This window comes from Bombus flavifrons, chromosome 17 (assembly GCF_040668555.2).
Source record: "Bombus flavifrons isolate JBK064 chromosome 17, iyBomFlav1_principal, whole genome shotgun sequence".
Taxonomy (NCBI): Eukaryota; Metazoa; Arthropoda; class Insecta; order Hymenoptera; family Apidae; genus Bombus; species Bombus flavifrons.
The window spans coordinates 2,075,761-2,089,594 of NC_138458.1; positions in this window are offsets into that span (position 1 = coordinate 2,075,761).

Genomic DNA, 13,834 nt, shown 5'->3' on the forward strand with positions numbered 1-13,834 from the left:
GTTTGTCGCGGTGATTCTCTTGTTTGTTTGACCGTGATGATCGGTCTGGAGCTTCGTGCTAATCTCTCTAGGAAGTTTAGTAAATGAATGTACGGAAGCACCTCGTTATTAGGCAGCGTCATTTCTCATTGTTTTTGGATACTTAGTGGTATTTTTGAGAGGATGAGGCTGTTAAGCATAGCACTGGTATCGGGGTAGGATTCTCCTAATTTGTTCAATGCATATATGTGTTGTTTTAATGTGTGGACTAAGCGTTTTAATTCCGTTGGAGATTCTTTGGTTAACCTTGGATAATCAATTATTGCCATGCAGTGACTGAAAGCTGTGTATCGTGCACATTCGAAACTCTCCTTGAGGACGGCTATAGCCTGACTGTAGTTTACATTACTAAGAGGTAACGCGTTTAAACAATCCGCTGCTTCTCCTTGCAGGGCGGACTGCAGGTAATGGAATTTCTGTACGTGCGTGAGACTAGGATTTTTATTGATTGTGGAAGAAAAGGTATCATGAAACGTGTTCCATTTCTCTAAGCCTCCGTCAAAAGTAGGGAGCCGAAAATCTGGTAATTTAATGGCTATCGGATTAGAACTTGCGGATGATGCACAGGTTGGAAGGTTTATGGATGTCCACGGCGATGCTGCTTGCGCGTTCCTCAGAAGATTTTGTAGCTTTATGTCTACCGCGACGTACTGATCCGTTATTTCGAAGCCGCGCGCTTGTTCCTCCTCATCTAATACTTCTAACTCGAGTTGGATGGCTTCGAATTGACTCGCAGCTTCGGTCAGTTGTTTCTCGTAGTTCGTTAACAAGGAGTTTTGCTGACGTCCGGATTGTTCGTACTCGTCCAGTCGGTTCGATACGTATGTGAATCGGCCGCTACAATAGCCTCGTCTCCGACGCAGGGAGATGAGTTGGTCTTCGCTTGCCATCGTTGCCGAGGATAGGAGATGGTCGATATAAGGATCGAGCTTTCCTTATTGTCGTGCGACGTGAGGTCGCGTGTATGCTTGGCGAGGAACGCCTTGTTCCTTCCCGACGGCCACTCATTTGGTTGTATTATTAAGTTGTGGAATTCGTTGCTTTGATGACTGTCCAGCTGCGGCGGGAGACTGCGTGGTTGCGTTCCCTTGCCAATGGGTTGTGCTTCTTCGAAGGTGACGCGCCTGACGTCACTGGTTTTGCTGTAGTGATAACGCAAAAATGTTTCGACCGTTCGCGGAGAGACGCGATCGCGAGATAGCACGTCAACGAGAGTTGTAAGTTCCCGTTACGATTAAATAATCGACGCCACGAACGATCCCCTTATTTCTAATATGATAATAAGGGTAGTTCAATGAAATTGCACCGATTTAACACAAATAAATTAATGTTTAATTCAACAACTTATTAACTAGAGAGATATAAATGGAACAAAAACATAACTGCGTTTTGGTTGATGAGTAATGCGCGACGTATGATATGTGTTGACGGCAATTGTTGGCAATTTCGGAGCTGATTGTTCTTTTCGTGACTCGAGAGGCAGTAGGGTTGATTTTGACGGAATACAGGATCGAATCGTCAAAGGAATTCCAGATAACACCCAGAGTTTTGAACGTTTGCGATTCGCCTAGCAGCAGCTTATCGTTTATGTCCTGCTCGGAAAGTCCTCGTAGCAGTTCCCAGTCGTTCGATGCCCATTTTCGAATGTTTAAGCCGGCTAGTTTGAGCAATTCTGTGAGCTCTGTTCTCAATGATCGTGCCTCGCCCCTTGTATCAACTCCCGTGAGAAGATCGTCGACGTAGAAGTCTCGCTTTAAGACTGTCGCCGCTCGAGGGTACCGATGTCCCTCGTCGTCCGCCAGTTGTCTGAGGCACCGAATGGCTAGATAAGGGGCCGCTGACAGCCCGAATGTCACTGTGTTGAGTTGATAAGTGTCAACCCTTCCATCAGAGTTGCGCCACAAAATTTGTTGGAATTTCCGATCCTCTGGACGCACAAGAAATTGTCGGTACATTTTTTCAACATCTCCTGTAATGACGTATTGATGAGAGCGAAATCTTAGAAGAATGAAAAATAAATCGTCTTGTAATTTCGGTCCCGTATGAAGTACGTCGTTCAATGAAACTCCGGTGGTGGTTGGTGCAGATCCGTCAAACACAACTCGGAGTTTCGTAGTTTGGCTGGACTCTTTGATCACGCCGTGATGTGGCAGAAAATATCCATCGTCCGTGTAGTGGTCCGTGGTGATCTTAGTCATGTGTCCTAATTCTAGGTACTCTTGTATGACGGCGTGATAGTCGGCTTCGAATTGTTTGTCCCGTTGGAACCGACGGCATAGGGATGTGAGTCGCTTCATCGCCATGGCTTTAGAGGATCCAAGCGAAGGGGTTGTTTCGTTAAACGGGAGAGCGACAATGTATCGCCCTTCGTTGTTGCGCTGAACGTGGTTTCGGAAGTGTTCCTCGCACTGTCGTTCCACTTCCGAAGTGTGTACAGTGGGAGGTCCTTCGTCGATTTCCCAGAACCGGGCGAGATCCGCCTGTAAAGCCGTCGTGGAGGCGTGAAATGCGTGTGCTGGTGATTGCGAGGTTGGGCTCCCCCCGATGACCCATCCGAATTGCGTTTTTTGCAGACGCAAGTCGGGTCCGTTTGCTTGACTGATATCAAGCTGGCCGACACAGAGCGATGCTAGTGTTGGCCCGGCGCTCAACAATATTTCGATCGGAGCGGGTATGTAGAATCTTGGATCGGCTAGTTGGAGATTCCGAGGTATCTGTATCGTTGAGCGATCTATGGGTTGATCTGGGATCCAAGACGATATTGTCGGTATGATTAGGAACGTCAAGGTGCGTTCGTATCTACCGTCAATGGAGGTGATCGTGGCCGTGATGTAGCGTTTTGAGGTCGTCGATAACGTGTTGAGTGTTCCGATTGGGACCGAACATTTCCGTTGATTGAGTTTTAACGAATTAGCGAGCTTTTCTGTAATAAAGTTCATGCTAGAACCGGTGTCTAGCAAAGCCCGACAACGGAATGGTTGAATTTTATTATTCAAGATGTTGACCTGCGCTGTGACTAACAAATCGTGCTGCAATGGTTCGGAGGGAAGCGAGGTCAATGAGTCTGTTTTCTGTGGTTCGGTCCCTAGCAAAGTCGTCTGATGAAGTCATTGCCTTTTTTGTTGTTTAGAACCGGGTGATATATTTGGTCCCGATCCCGTCGTTCGCGATAGCCGAGATTCGCGTTTCGGAGATGTTCGCGGAGATGTTCGGGGAGACGTTCGGGGGGACGTTCGGGGAGACGTAGATGCGCGTTTCGAACGATGTGACGAACGCGGGGTCGGTGAACTGGGCGAGGATCGACCGTTGGATGCCCGGCTGCTCGACGATCGACCGCTCGACGATCGACCGTTCGACGATCGACCGTTCGACGATCGACCGCTCGACCGCTCGACGATCGACCGCTCGACGATCGACCGCTCGATGTTCGGTCTACACGTGTTCGGATTTTGCGATGATCATGGTCTCGGTGCAGATATGTATGGTGTCGCTGTCTGCAGATGCGACATGAACCGGCGGAACATTGAGTAAGGGTGTGACCCTTGCCTAGACAATTGGTACAGAGCGACGTCCTTTTGGCCGTTTCAAGACGTTCCTTGGGCGACTGCGCCTTGAAGGTTTCACAATTCCATATTGCGTGTGGTCCTCGGCAATTCGGACACATCGACGGCTTATGTGTAGTCGCGAATGCGTGAACTCGCGGGGCGTTCGGTTGCTGACGGTTATGTCGATCGGACCCCCGTTTTATCACGGTTGATGCTGAATTTGTTCTGTCACCGTTCGTACGCGTTTTCAGAAATTCTATCAAGTGCGTGTAGGACGGCATTTTCTTGTCTGGCAATGTGCGGTGCCATTTGCGTATGATGGCTGCGGGTAGTTTCAATGTGAATATTTTGAGAAGAACGACGTTTGATGCGACTGGTTCGCCGAGTTTCTTTAAGGCTTGGAGGTTTACCTTGACCGTCTCGAGAAAATCATCTATGGCTTCGGGTGTTTCTTTAGTTATTTTCGGATAGTCAAAAATCAAGTCCCAGTGGCGCATGCAGACTTGACGGTGGCAGTCGAATTTTTCTTCAAGAATGTCGATAGCGATTGAATAGTTTAATTCTGTGATGTCTAGCGATTGTATGCTTCGCGCGGCCTTTCCGGTCAGGGAGGATTGGAGATAATGAAACTTTTGCACGGGTGTAAGTCGCTCGTTTCGATCTATGATGGACAAGAAGGAGTCGTAAAATGAATGCCAATTCTCGACGGTACCGTCGAAAATAGGCACATGAATCTCCGGTAATTTAATTGATGCAGCCTCGCGAACAGCGGCTGATTCGCCGTTTGTCGATTGCGACGGCGTAACTAGTCGTAGATTGTTTAATTGATGAATTACTCGGAGCTCTAATCTTTCGTACTCGTCTGCTATTTCAAGGCCGCGCGCGATCTCTTCTTCATCTATACTTGTAATCTCGTTTTGAATGGCGCGGAATTCCGTCTCATATGTTTCCAGACGATTTTTAATTTGGATTAACTCGTGCTCTTGCGGACAGCTGGATTGTTCGATTCCGTCCAGCTTTTTTGATAAGCGTGTAAAGTGACTGATACACTGGCCTCGGCGTCGGCGCAAGGCGGCAAGTTCATTTCCGGTTGCCATTATTTATTATATGATAGAGAATGAAATGGTTAGAACTTACTTCTGTTGACGAAGGCGATACTTGTGATGTTGCGATCTGGGATTGCCGATGCGGAGTTGTTCCGGCTGCGGTAATCGCTCGTCACTGTGTAGCGAAGTATTGTGGCGTACGTTTCGTGAGGAAGGTGATCCTTCTCTAAAGTGACGCGTTTTGTAGTGAGAACGAAGTTGTTGAATATCGTTATGTTGACGATTGTCCAGTTGCGGCGGGAGGCTGCCTGGTTGCGTTTCAACCACCGAATTATGCCTCTTCAAAGGTGACGGCCCTTGGCGTTACTGACTTCGCTGGAGTGGTAACGCTTCCGCTGCTGGTTATGTTGGATTCACGTGGCACTGTATGGTAGTGGGTGTCACTGGCGTGCACTTTTCACAGATACGTGATCCGGCTCGAAGGACCAAAATGTTCGATCACTCGCGGAGAGACGCGATCGCGAAGAAGCACGTCAACGGGAGTCGTAAATTCCCGTTACGATTAGATAATCGACGCCACGAAATGATCGATCCCCTATTTCGTTTAGGATAATAGGGGTGGTTAATTGAGTAGTTACACTGATTCAACAGGTATAACTTTATATTTATTTCAACAACTTCGTAAAGAAATGATTACACTGATGCAAATGTACAAGTTAATAGTTGATTGATCTGCGGTGTAAAACCCGGTTACAAGATGTTGACGGTTTGAAGAGAAAAAGAGTGAGCTTCGACGATGAAGCTGTGACGGAGGAAAACTAAGGATGGGTGTGTCTAGCGCACGGGATCATCGGATTTGTTGGTGACGATTTTGGCTAATAGAGTGAGGGAAATAGGCTTCGTTGTTAATTGGTTATTTGCTATGGTGGTGGGTGAGGAAGGATGCTCACCGCCCTCAAGATAAAGTCGTTGGTGGGAGGCCTCATACGTGAGAAACAGAAACTTTCCCGTGTCAACCCGTGGTGGGCAATAAACTTTAGGAGACAATGCAGCGAAAGAATGTTTGTTAGGTTCGAAGGACCTCGACTAGGAAATTGCTGAGATTTATGGAGGGTACTTGAGAATATTGAGGGTACGCAGTAAGGACGAGCGGACATCTGGTTACCATCTTGCCCGCGGTGTGTGGCCTGGTCTAGGTAGAGTGTCGCCCGGCGTAACACCGTCCAATGGAAGTTGACGTCCTTTTTTATTAAGTCTGTTAGAGGTTTAGCAATTTTAGAAAAATTTTTTATGAACTTACGGTAGTATCCTACCAGTCCAAAAAATGATTTGACTTCTGTGGGGTTCCTCGGTGCCCTGAAGTCTGTTACTGCTTGTATTTTCTTAGGGTTAGGTTTCACTCCTTCGCCCGTTACAACATGTCCTAAGTATTCTAGTTCCGGTTTCAGGAATTCGCATTTATCGGGTTGTATCTTGAGTCCTACTTCCCTAAGTCTTTGTAAAACTATTGCTAAATTCTGATTATGTTTCTGGATGGTATCTCCGAATATTATTATGTCGTCTAAGTAAGCAAAACAGTGTTTGTTGATTAAACCTCTCAAAGCTGTGTCCATCATGCGTTGGAAAGTCGCGGGCGCGTTCTTTAATCCAAACGGCATTCTGTTGTAATGAAAGTGTCCCTGCGGTGTTGAAAACGCGGTGTATTTTTTTGAATTTGAATCCATGGGTATTTGATGGAATCCTGAAGATAAATCTAGTGCGGAAAAGAACTTAGCATTCCCTAATTGACTCAGTATGTCCTCTATGTCAGGTAAAGGGCAGGCGTCTTGGTCTGTCAGCTCGTTAAGTTTCCTGAAATCTATGACTATTCTCCATTTTTGTTTTCCCGAAGCGTCTATTTTCTTTGGGACTACCCAAACTGGTGAATTGTAAGGTGAATCCGATTCCTCGATAATGTTTTTGTTTAACATTTCTTTCGTTTGTTTCTCGATTTCGGCTTTGTGACATTCTGGGGGTCTATAAGATTTGGTATTGATAATTTTGTCCTGTTTCAGTGTGATCACGTGTTTCGTCAAGTTCGTGCAAGGTAAAACGTCCGTTTCTAAATTGAATACGTCTATGTAGTGAATCAGTATTTTTTCTATAGGTTCTCTAAATTCGCGTTCGATATGATTTGTTCTCAAAATGGCTTTGAATTTTGCAATTTGATCTAAATCTTTATTGTTTTCTATATAACTGGAAATTTCGTGACTTTTCTCACCAGTGTTGAAGAAACATACTCTCGTTGGTTGTCCTTCCAAGTAAATCGTTCGAACCCTCTTTTCTCCTGGTTGAATCGCTGTGGGTTTCTGGAAGTGCAAATAGTTATCGTCTAATTTCAAAGTTTCATCTGATATGTGGTATTGGTATTTTCTTAGACACGGCAGTCCTAGTATAGCATCTTCAATTAACGGAAAATCCTTAGGCACTATGAAAAATTTATGGCTTTTATCAAATATTTTTAGTAGAACGTATTTGTCGGTTCTGTATTTACTCTGTCCCATATAAAATGTTTGCGGTTCGTTCGTGCTATAAATAGTCGATTTCACCCGATTTTCTTTAATAAGGTTGATCCCGGCTCCTGTGTCGACTAAGTGCGTTATTGGTCCGTCATTCCTCTTGAATCGTACAGTAAGCAATCTTCCTGTGGTCGCGTTGATCCTTGGTATTCCTCGGGGTTCGTACTCTCTTCGTCCGTCATCATAGGATAATTTCTCGGAGGCGGTAAGTTTCTTTGGCTGGCTGATGGAAAATTTCGCTGTTGGGTACAAGCGTTGGCTAAATGTCCCACTTGACTGCATTTGAAACATTTGGGCGGTGATCGTTCCATCATCGCTCTCCTTTCCGTGAGTGGATTCATTGGTTTCGGCCGTGTGGTGTTCTCAAGCGTGATATTTCTTCTCGCGTTAGGTGTACCTTGGAATTGGGCGTCGGCTCTCGCAATTGGTCGATTCATTATTCTTCCTCTTGCTATGGTTTTGTTGCGTTCGATTTCCCCTATAAGTAACTCTGCCTCGAAGGCTGCATCCTGTGCTTGTTGGAGATTCTTTGGTCCTTTAGATGACGTGCGTATTTCTATTTCGGGTTTCAAGTTTACGGTGAAAATCTTGGTGGCCCGTTCGTCTTCAAGATCTATAGCGACTGCACGACGTATCGGATCGCGAATTTCGTGTTGGAGTGCGTATAGTAGTTCGTTGAGGTTGTGTCGGAACCTCTTCACATAACTGTGTACCGATTCGTTGAAGTTTTGTCGTGTACGTTGCAGTTTGTCGCGGGCTCCGTTGGATGTGATACTCACGGATACAAATTTTCTGAGGCTATCGAACAGGTCTTCATAGCTTTCGATTACAGAGTGGCGGATACTACGTTCTGCTTCTCCGATGATTCTTTGTGTTAAAATGAGGCGTAATAGCGCGCGTTTTTCTCGACATTCGGCTTGAGCTTCTTTTACCCGCTTAATAAACCCTTCTACTCCTATATCGTCTTGCCCATTGAGCATAGGGATGAAGTCTAAGCAGGTTTTTGCACTGTACGTAGGATTGTCGTAATCTATAGTTTCTTCTTCACTGTCTATATGGTCTGTTGTTTCGTTTTTCGTCTCGGTCCTTTTAGGAACATGTGGTTGATTTTTTCGAATAGTGCTGGCACTAGCGTCTTCGGTTATAATAGAGTTGAATTCAGATGTAGCGATTGACTGAACTCCTAATCGTAGTTCAGCGTAATTCCTACCTAAGAGTTCGATTTCTTTAACGCGTTGTTGACTTTCATCTTGTATTAATTTACGCAAATTATTAAAAGCTAGTTCGTTTCTTTCGTTCTGCTTCTGCATAGCGTCTAGTATGGCCCGAATATTTGGATCCATACCAGTAGCCATAGAGCTAACAGAAGATGTGTCTTCTGATTTTTTGCTCATAGTGGTTATTGTACTGTTGTTGGAGTCTGTACTAGCGAAGCTGTTGCGACGAGTACGATAATATTTAAAAGAATCCAGTTCTTTACCTGAATATTCTTCTTTTCGTGACCAGTTTCAGTTTTGGTGATGACCGTAGTCCGCTTTCCGTAGAAGTCGTTTTCACGCAAAGTGAGCTGATCTGCAGAGGTCCGCTGATCACTCAATCTTCAATGATGCACGTATGCCGAAATGCGTAATTTCGTTTTCTCGAAGTTGATGGATCCTGGCAGGATCGCCAAAATGTCACGTAAAATGGATACTTGGGTTGCGAGAGAAAAGAAACCTGAGTCGTAGCCCAACTATTAATTCTCTTTTATCGAACTTTATTATGACTTTGGCACTTACAATAACGTTGAACAGAGAAAGGGATGTTGTACAAGAACAGCAACTAGAACGAGAACTGCCCGGGCTGGGTGAAGTCTCGGCTTATATACACCCTGGCTTGGGGATGGTGGGGGGTTTGGTGTGGATTCTAAGGAATCCGAAAGTCGGGGTTGGGGCCTTGTCTCTGGTGGGGACTAAGATGCGTCGCGGCGTTGGCGTCCGACAGTCGGGAGTCGATGTCTTTTCTCTGAGAGGTAGTTGGCGTCACAGGGGGTTCGGTGTGGATTCCAAGGAGTCCGAAAGTCGGGGTTGGGGCCTTATCTCTGATGGGGACTAAGATGCGTTGCGGCGTTGGCGCCCGACAGTCGGGGGTCGATGTCTTGTACCTGAGAGGTAATTGGTGTCACACTCGCCCGTGCCGGTTGTTGATTGACGATGAAAGTTTCCACGTCCCCTGCTTGTATTGCCTTTGTTCCCTCTTCCTCTGTTTCGACCACGTGTTGGCCCATGCCAATAGCCGTTACTGCTTCCCGCTTGGACGCCATTTTGACACTCTCTCGCAAAGTGTCCTAATCTTCCACATCTGAAGCATCCTTCCTTTTTTGCAGAAAAGGCGTTGGTTTGCCTTTCTCCTCGATTGGATTTATTTTTCTTCTCTGCTATTTCTATTTTATTTTTCACATACGCTACCGTTTGATTCTCTTCTTTCAATGCGTCTATTATGTCCGCTATGTAGCTGTATTCTTCGGGTAACGTATTCAGCATGTAATTCAGCTTTTCCCTCTCACTTACTTGTGCGCCCGCACTTTTCAATTCATTTATTAATTTTTCGAAATCGTTAAAGAATGATGCTGAATCACTGTAGTTCTCCAGTCTTATGTTTTCCAATCTCCTTCTGCATACGATCTGCAGTGCCGTCGACTCTTTCAAGTACATTTCATCGAACCTTTTTATTATATCATACGCCGTTTTTCCTTCCCTAACATACTCCAATTGTCTGTTCGATATTGCACTATAAATTATATTTATTGCCTTCAAATCCTTTTTGTCCCAGTCTTCATTGTCTCTTTCGTTCTTCATTCTAGTTGTAACAATCTCGCATTCCTTATACTTGAGAAACATCGTGATTCTTTGCTTCCACATTCCATAATCCTCACCATCGAATATAGGTATCATGATTTCCGATCTCTCCATTTTAATTGATTCTTCTTTTTTTTCTTTTCTTACTCAAGCGTTCCTACGTGCTCGAAGTATATTTTTTTTTTCTCTGAAAGTTTTCTTTCCTTACTGAAAATTCACTCGCAAGATCGTAACCACGCACTAAATATCTTGCAAAACTAGTAACCACGCTCTGCTACCATGTTAAGGAAATCAGAGGATTTGGAAATACAAATAACTGACTTTATTTCACACACAACAGCTATACATCTATATTACACTCTGAAGAACGTCTTGCACGCACGCTTGTCGCCAACCGACTCTCCAGAATCTTCTAACGGCAGTGTTTTGTCTCAACTAAGACCTGGACGCCCTCTGACCCTTACACACACACGTGTCATGTACAGTGTAAATGTATCACTTCCCTAACAGTTTCTCAAGCGTTTTATCTCAACCGAAGTGCATAATGAACTGATGCACATGGTTAATAACGGACCACGTAAAACCTCTTGGGACAATGGGCAAGCAGAGAGTTCTGCCTTTTCTCTGTGTTTTACGATGGAGGGTACCGGACCGTAACTCATACGTATTAGCGATATCTTCCGCGAGCTCCTCGTTTTGTAATTTATTGACGATTTCGGAGATTTGGGGATCGCGAAGTTGTTCCTCTAATAGCCCGTCTTCGGAGATCTCGGTCAGATTAATTTCTTTCTCTGCGATTTTGTTGATCATACGGTGATTCAAGTCTACGGGGTTTCGCGAAAAGAAATTACGTGGGCCATTCGTTTACCCTCTCGATACATGATGTCAAAATCAAATGTTTGTAAATAAACCCACCACCTATAGACCCGGTCGGTTAAATTTACTTTGTTGCTGGAGGCTTTCAAAGAATTACAGTCGGTAACAACTAGGAATTTCCGCCCATGTAAATAGTGTCGAAAATGCTTGACGGCGCTTACGACTGCTAATGTTTCCAGTTCGTACGAATGATATCTGGATTCCGCGGGTCTGGTCCTTTTACTGTAATATTCAATGACCCTGTTTTTCCCCTCGTCCTTATGCATTAAAATAGCCCCATATCCCTACGAACTAGCGTCGGTATGTAGTTCTATGGGATGATTGGGGTCAAATATCATTAACACCGGCGCGTCGGTCAGGACGGAAATTACCTTTTGTCTTATCTTTCCGTGCCTATCCGTCCAAGTTATGTGCTTGCTACTAAAAGTGAGTGCATACAAGGGTTTCATCACTTGTGAAAATTTAGGAATGAATTTTCGGAAGTAAGAGGCCAAACCTATGAACTGCCTAAGCTGTGTGACGGTCGACGGTGCAGGTAAAGAATTCAAAGCTTGTATTTTTTTCGGGTTTGGACGAACTTCTCCGTTACGAAGTACATATCCCAAATACCGACGTCTTCAGAAAGGAACATTTAGCGAAATTAAAAGAAAATCCGGCGTTTACGAGGGTGTTTAGTACAATGTGCAACCTTTCTAGAGCTTGGTCTATTGAATCGGCAGTTATTAGAACGTCGTCCAAATAAACAACGACATACGAGTAAGCGAGGTCGCCTAAGGCATAGAGAATGGCCAACTGAAAAACGGACGGTGCATTTTTCAATCCGAACGGCATCGTTATGTACTCGTATTGTCCGTCGGGTGTAACGAACGCGGTATACTCTGTCGAATTAGGGTAAATGGGAATTTGATGAAACCCGCTGGCCATGTCAGACTAATAAAATATCTCGCTTTTGCAATCTCGCGACTTGATCCGCAATAAAGAGTAAAGGATACCGATCCGCGACCGTATTTTTATTTAACGCTCGAAAATCTACACACAGTCCATCTGAACCATCCTTTTTCTTCACGAGTAACATAAGGCACGCGAATGGTGAACTACTAGGCCTTATGATTTTTGCTCTAATTAGTTCGCTGATTCTCTCTCGCACTATTCTCCGTTCTTCCTCACTGAGTCTATAAGGACTTCTTTGTACGGTGACGTTGGGATCAATTTATCGAATCTCTGACTGGCCCGTACTTACGCGAGTACGCGGGAAACCCGTAATAAATGACTCTTTAAAATTTTGGAGAATAGAAATCAATCGGCTTTTATCATTACCAAATACTTCAGTGTCTACTTCATTATGATCGATCTCATTTTCCGCGGTTTTACTACAGGCGTTAACTATCTTTGTTTTACAAATATCGACGCTATTTCGTGCAATATTTACGTCAAAACTTTTGCTTATAATTTCGCGACCAATCATGATATCGTATTTTAAGTAGCTATCAGCAAGGACATGAAAAGTTATCACCAATGTAAAACCGTTAATACATACAGTGGACAAAATCTGACGTGTACTCTTAATACAAGTATTTCCTATTCCTCGCATTACTACTATATCGGTCGTTCTTTTGCCAGAAAATTTCGAGGCCGCGGAATCTCTAACTAACGAGCATTCGGCTCCAGAATCGAAGTAAAATGGGAACGACTCACCCAGGTGTCTTAATTCACCGGTTGGAGCTTCCACCACGCAGGAGTCAACTCGGCGTTCCTTATGGGAATTATGGTCTCCTTTCCGCAACAACGGGCAATTAGGGGCAATATGCCCCTCCTCGTTACACTTGTAGCAGGACACTGTCGATGACGTGGCCCCTCGGTTATCCCCTGGTTTTCGTGTGTGCTTCTCCGGCTCCGACTTTATCCTCTTGCGGCACTCAGGTGCTTTATGTCTGTAGTTGCCACATCGGTGGTCCAATGGCCTTCTTCGTTTAGCTTCGGGGCCTGCCTGTGGATTAGCTGTCGAAGACGTAAACTCGTCCTTGTAAGAGAAAACTGCCACCTCGTTTCGAAATTGGTCCGCGGTCTTGAGATCCTTCGTAAGTGGTAGTCGTGCGAAGCGTCGATTTTGCGAACTTAGTAGGTAAAGGGTGGTGGCATTAACCAATTCGGTCGTCGTTAAATTTTGTCACCTAGCATTCAGAAGGGAATTGAGATGCATAGCGTAGGCTCCCAGGGTTTCACCCTTCAATGGTCGTTTCTTGGCTGCCTTCATCAGCGCCGCGGCCCCTGTTTCTTTGCCACCAAAACGCGTAATGAAGAGTTCCCTCATCATTCGCCAGGTAAGGTCTTCCTCGGTCTGTATTTTCTTATGGTAGAATCTAGATTACGGTGTTAAGGGATTTTCCTGAAGTTCCAAAGGGGAGGCTCCGAGGTCCTTTCATCTCCGACATACAAATATCCCTTCGTCTGCCCTGTTATCAAATTTTCCTCCGCCTTGGCTTCTCAGGTACCAGACTTTGCATCCGAATACCCCCAGCCTGCTGATCTCCCCTTGGATGTCGCATCCCTTACCTTACCGTAATTCTAATGGAATTTTATCTCCGATAGCGGTGGATGGGCATAGGTTTCTAATGTGACACGCAGTGTTCTCAGCTTCTCCCCACAGGTAGTCGGGGAGCCCCGACTGAATGAGCAAACACCTAGACATCTTAACCAGGGTCCTATTTGCTCGTTCTGAAACTCCATGTTGCTCAGGATTCCTTAGGACGGTCTTCCTGTGCAGAATGCCTTTCTCCCTCAGATAGCTCTCAAAATTTGCCCCTGTATACTCACCTCCATTGTCGGTATGGAGAGCACTTATTTTGGACTGATGTAGAGCCTCCGCTTCCATCTGGTATTCCTTGAAGCACTTAAATACTTCGCTCTTCCTGCTGATGATCCTAACGTACATG